At 47.5% G+C, this 5,782-nt stretch overlaps 1 pseudogene; it reads left to right on the top strand.

Moving 5' to 3' along the window:
- Window positions 1-2,784: 2,784 nt before the first annotated feature.
- On the top strand, window positions 2,785-3,915 carry LOC125753505 (dnaJ homolog subfamily A member 1-like; annotated as a pseudogene).
- Window positions 3,916-5,782: the final 1,867 nt, after the last annotated feature.

The following is a 5,782-nucleotide window of genomic DNA, read 5'->3' as shown; positions in this document are numbered from 1 at the left end:
AGGGGCGTTGTGTGTGAGTGGTGTGCATGGATTTTAAACTGAAATACGTTCAGCAACTGAGCTGCACTGCAAATCTGAGGCCAGAGCGACCCAGTGGAAATACCAGTGTGTTGTTTGGATGAGCAAAGCCTCTATCTCCCTCCCCTAGTTGGTTTGCAATGAGCCTACGTGTACTTTTAGCCCTTGCTACTGAAGCAATGGTGCGTGGACCAGTGGCACCCACGCTTCGCGAAGCCTGTTCAAAATGCAGATTCTCAGGCCCCATCCCAGATGTAGAATCAGTCTGCATTTCAACCAGAGTCCAGGAGCTGATGTACATGGTGAGGTTTGAGAAACACCTGTCTCAACCCACAGTGGCGGGACCAGAGCAGCCCAGGATGAAGGTGCAGGGACGCTTAGCTTCCGCTAGAATGACCACCTGTCTCTGGTTTGCCTGGGGCTTTCCTGGTTCGGCATCCTGTGCAAACCGAACAGTTGGTCACCCAGCTGCTACCCCAGCCATGTTTACCAGCTTCTAGGCCCTACATGCTTTAAAACAAAAACAAAAACAAAAAACAGAGGAAACATCTCAGCCCTCAAGCTAACGTCTAAGAGGCCTCAGGCCATCTTGAGTCATCCTGGCCAGGCCCCAGCTCCCCTCCCCATCCTCCTCCTTCTCTACTTGTCCTTCCTGTCTTGGAAGCTCCAGGAGGGGTCTGCAACCAGGCCATGGGCATGAAGAGGACAGGAGGCTCGGGCGCAGGCAGGCTGCAGTCGATGACTAAGAATTCATGTCAAACTTTTCAGGTCCTCTCGCTGCCACCTTGCCGAGCTCGCTACCTGGGAGGCCCTTCCAGCCTGCCTTCTCCTCATGCCCTGCCTCCCTGCCCAGCCCCACTGTGAGCAGCTGTGTCTCTCCCCTCCTTCACCGCTGCATCCCAGCACCGACCTGGGGCCTGCCCATCCAGCGAGTGGACGGTGTGTAAAGAGGACTCATCCCGCTGCGCTGGGCCAAGATTGTTTCTGAAGGTATCCAGAGGGTCTCAGCCATGCTCCCCAGAATCTTCTGGGGGCTTTTTTAAAAATTATTGATACCAGAGGTTCTGGTCAGGAACCACTAAGATAAATCTGCAAGACACCCCCGGCCCCCATTCCTGCCCCAAAGGTCTCAGGGAACTGGGCAGGGGTTGGAAACTCAAATGTGGAACTACAGGACTCAGACCAAAGACTTGCATGTGGAAATCGGGAGCCGTGTCAGATAAGAGAGGGTGGCGGGGCTGGTGAAGTACACGACCCACTCAAAGGCTGTCAACGTGGCAGCCGAAGCAGGGCACAGTCAGTGAATGGCATTGACTTTTCTCAGACTTAGTTTCCTCATCTGTAAAATGGGTATGCTAACAATAATATCTATCTCACAGGGTTGCTGTGAAGATAAAATAAGTTACTGCACAAAAAGTGCTTAGAATACTGCTTGGCACACAGTGAATATTCAATTAGTATTGCTGTAATTACTATTATCCGCCAACTACAGCCTCCTGCCTATGCGCTGCCAGAAGTTGGCACCCACCGAGCAGCCAGGTTTATGTTAGGGTGTGTAGTAAACTTATTTTTGTTTTGTTTTGTTTTTGTCTTCCAAACTTCCTTCCAGTTCTGTGGAAGCCCCAACTTTACGATGCAAAGCCAGACCCCTACCATTAGACTCACTTTCCCAGCCTCTCTCGCCACAGGGCACAGGCACCTGACGGGATCCAGCAATGAGAGGCAGGGGCCCAAGGGTGGCCCAGAAAAGGCAGGGACTGTGCAGGATTCCTCCCATGCCTGCTCTGGGCCTGGGCCCGTCTTTGGCAGCAATAACAGGGACCTGCCAGTGTTCCATTGAACTGGGAAGGCTGCAGGGACTTTTAGGAGAATCTTTCTAAATAGGCCCAGCCATTAACACCAACACTTCTGTTACCATTTCTAGGCACGAGCATAATGGTTGGGAGCAGAGGCTCCATGTCACTCAAATCCAGGCTCTGACTTTCCACGTAGGTGACCTGGGCCAAGTAACTTTTCAGATCTTCAGTTCCGTCCTCTGCAAAAAAGAAGTGCTAACAACAGCACTGGCTTCGAAAAGCTGTTGTGAAAAAGATATATAAATATAATTATATATGTAAAAGCTCGTAAGGGGGCACCTGGCTGGCTTAATCGGTAGAGCTTGCCACTTTTAATCTCAGGGCCGTGGGTTCAAGCCCTACGTTGGGCATGAAGCCTACTTAAAAAACAAACTAACAAAATAAATAAATAAACTGTTTTGAAAGTTAAGTAAGGCAGGGCATATATGTTGCACTAAAAACCCAGGCCCTTAACCATTTTGTGCCAAGGACACCTGCTCAGAACATTGCTTTTTTTTTTTTTTTAAGATTTTTTTATCTATTTATTCATGAGAGACACAGAGAGAGAGGGGGAGAGGCAGAGACACAGGCAGAGGGAGGAGCAGGCTCCACGCAGGGAGCCCGTCGTGGGGCTCGATCCCAGGACTCCAGGATCACGCCCTGGACCGAAGGCAGCACTAAACCGTCGAGCCACCGGAGCTGCCCAGAACATTGCTTTTCAATTCAGAAAATAAAATGCATAGTATTGCAATAGAAACCCATCGTAATGAAATACAGTTACCAAAATACTTTTTTTCAAACAAATTGGTGGTACAATAATACATGAGCTGGGAACTTTCCAGAACACTCGGTAAGACGCAGAGGAGCAGCGGCTGCCCTAGCTGCGTCCAGCAACGTAGTCCTTCCCGCTCCCCCACACTGGCCTCCGCCCTCTCACCGGCTGTAGAAAATGGTGAAAGAAACCACTTACTATGATGTTTTGGGGGTCTAACCCAATGCCACCCTGGAGGAATTGAAAAAGGCTTATAGGAAACTGGCCTCGAAGTACCACCCTGATAAGAATCCAAATGAAGGAGACAAGTTTAAACAGATTTCTCAAGCTTATGAAGTGCTCTCTGATGCAAAGAAAAGGGAATTACGTGACAAAGGAGAACGGGCAATTAAAGGTGGAGCTGGTGTGGTTTTGGCTCCCCCATGGACATCTTTGATATGTTTTTTGGAGGAGGAGGCAGGATGCAGAGAGAAAGGAGAGGTAAAAATGTTGTACATCAGCTCTCAGTAACCTTAGAAGATTTATATAATGGTGCAACAAGAAAACTATCTCTGCCAAAGAATGTGATTTGCGATAAACGTGAAGGCCGAGGTGGTAAGAAAGGAGCAGTCGAATGCTGTCCCAATTGCCGAGGTACTGGAATGCAAACAAGAATTCATCAGATAGGACCTGGAATGGTTCAGCAAATTCAATCTGTGTGCATGGAGTGCCAGGGCCGTGGGGAGCAGATCAGTCCTAAAGATAAATGTAAAAGGACTGGAACCAGGAGATATTATCATTGTTTTAGATCAGAAGGACCATGTTGTTTTGATTCCACGAGGAGAAGATCTGTACATGAGTATGGATATACAGCTGGTTGAAGCCCTGTGTGGCTTTCAAAAGCCAGTATCTACTCTTGACAACCGAACCATCGTCATCACCTCTCATCCAGGTCAGATGGTCAAGCCTGGGGATATCAAGTGTGTGCTAAACGGAGGCATGCCAATTTGTTGTAGACCATACGAGAAGGGTCGCCCAATCATCGGATTTAAGGTAAACTTCCCCGAGAATGGCTTTCTCTCTCCTGATAGACTTTATTTGCTGGAAAAACTCCTACCTGAGGGGAAGGAAGTAGAGGAGACTGATGAAATGGACCAGGTGGAACTGGTGGACTTTGATTCCAATCAGGAAAGATGGTGCCATTACAATGGGGAAGCATAGGAGGATGATGAACATCATCCTGGGGGGGTGTTCAGCGTCAGACCTTTTAATGGGGCACGAATAACACTGCTGGCATTTTATATGCAGTAGTGAATGAGTGAAGGACCATAACCATAGCTCACTACTTGCTATTGTTTTTGTTTTAATATTCAACTATAGTAGTGTTTTAAAAGTTAAATGAAGAATAAACTCAAATATAAAAGCAAAAAAAGAAAACAATAATACAGGAGCTTCTTTATTCACCCATTAACAAGATAGAGCAGTGTTTCGAATTAAGCATAATTTGGAGATAACATGGAACATAAAGAATGTTTCAAAATATCTGCAGCACATGTAAAGAATTATGAAGAGATCTGAGATTTTATCAGTGATCCATGTAGGAGAGGAAAAAAATCTCTTTCCTTCTACCTTCTGGGTTCTCGGCTGGGTTGTGGAACAAATGATAGATTAACAAGAGAGAAAGCACAAAAACTTACTTAAGGGGCACCTGGGTGGCTCAGTCATTAAGTGTCAGACTCTTGGTCTCAGCTCAGGTCATGATCTTGGTAGTGAGATCGAGCCCCAGGTCGGGTTCCAAACTCGGTGGGGAGTCTGCTTAGGATCCTCTCACTCCCTCTCCTCTGCCCCTCGCCCCCACTCGCTCTCTCTCTCTCTCTCTCTCTCTCAAATAAATCTTTGAAAAATTATTTAATAAGTTTTATGTGACACCAGAGCCCTCATAAGGAAGTGAAGACCCAAGAAGTGGCAAGGCCTTGGCACTACACTGAGTTGAACAAAGCATAAAAATTATGGAAAAGTGACTAAAATATACGGGAAGGCTAAAGGAAGACCAGTTATTTCAACAAACTTTGTGCAGATTTTTCTCAGCCAAGGCGCCCCCGTCTCTGGCGATAAGAATGTTGCTCTCCTCCTGCTGCAGGGAGGAGACATCTTTCACGTGGGTATTTGTCCTCTGCTTTCAAAAAAGAAAAAGGGAGGGAGGTCAGAGTGCCCTTTTTTTTGCACCTGCTGTTTTTCCAGTGCCTTCCACTCAAAATAATCAATATGTCAAAGCAGCACCTTTGGAGGCGGCAGGTCTAGAATTCCTTCCCGGGTCCTTAACTCCACCATGGGCCAAGGGCACTGCTCAGGCTGTGGAGGGTCGTTGCTGCGTACACGGTGGGAGAAGATGCTAATTTCAGTTAGAGGTTAGTGAAATAAAGATGGGGTTGTTTTTCCCAAGTTCATTAAGGAAAGAAGTTCATTTGGTTCATTCCCCAAGTTCAAGCACCCTCTGAATTCTAGCTCTGAACCCTTGGCCCAACACAAAGTAACACTTAACTATTAGCTAACCCCTTAGCATCAATTAGTGGCCTCCCCGCCTCCGCTGAGGTTTAGTTGGCTTGAGTGAGTTTAAAGTGTTGGCTCAGCCACTTACGAGGTGTAGGATTTGGCCACGTTCCTTATGAACTCTGTGCCTATTTTGCTCATTCTTAATGTACCCAGAAGTGCTCAAAGTGGTCACGGGACCTACAGCATCAGCCTCGCCTGGGAGCCTGTATAAATGCAGATTCTCAGGCCCCGCCAATGACAAATTGCATCCGAAACTGCGTTTTAGGAGCTCTCCAGGTGACTAGTGTGCACAGGAAGCCTTGGGGTGATGCACAAAGGCCGTCTCAACACAAGAGGGGAAGGGAATCCCAGTCTGATTTCCCCCACCCCCAGTGGCTTTCTCTCTCTCTCTCTCTCTTTTTTTTATTGTAGTAAAATACACACAATGTAAGGTTTACCATCAGTGACAATCAGCACATTCACAATGTTGAGCAGCCATCATTACCGCCACGTAGTTCCAGAACATTTTCATCACCCCAGACAGAAACCCCATCCCCATGAAGCATCACCCCCCATTCTCTCTCCTCCGGGCCCCTGGCAACCACGAATCTGTTTTCTGTCTCTATGGATTTGCCAACCCAGGACA

This window comes from Canis lupus, chromosome 24 (assembly GCF_003254725.2).
Source record: "Canis lupus dingo isolate Sandy chromosome 24, ASM325472v2, whole genome shotgun sequence".
Lineage (NCBI taxonomy): Eukaryota > Metazoa > Chordata > Mammalia > Carnivora > Canidae > Canis > Canis lupus.
The sequence above is the reverse complement of the archived record's forward strand: the minus strand, read 5'-3'. Positions and strand labels throughout refer to the sequence as shown.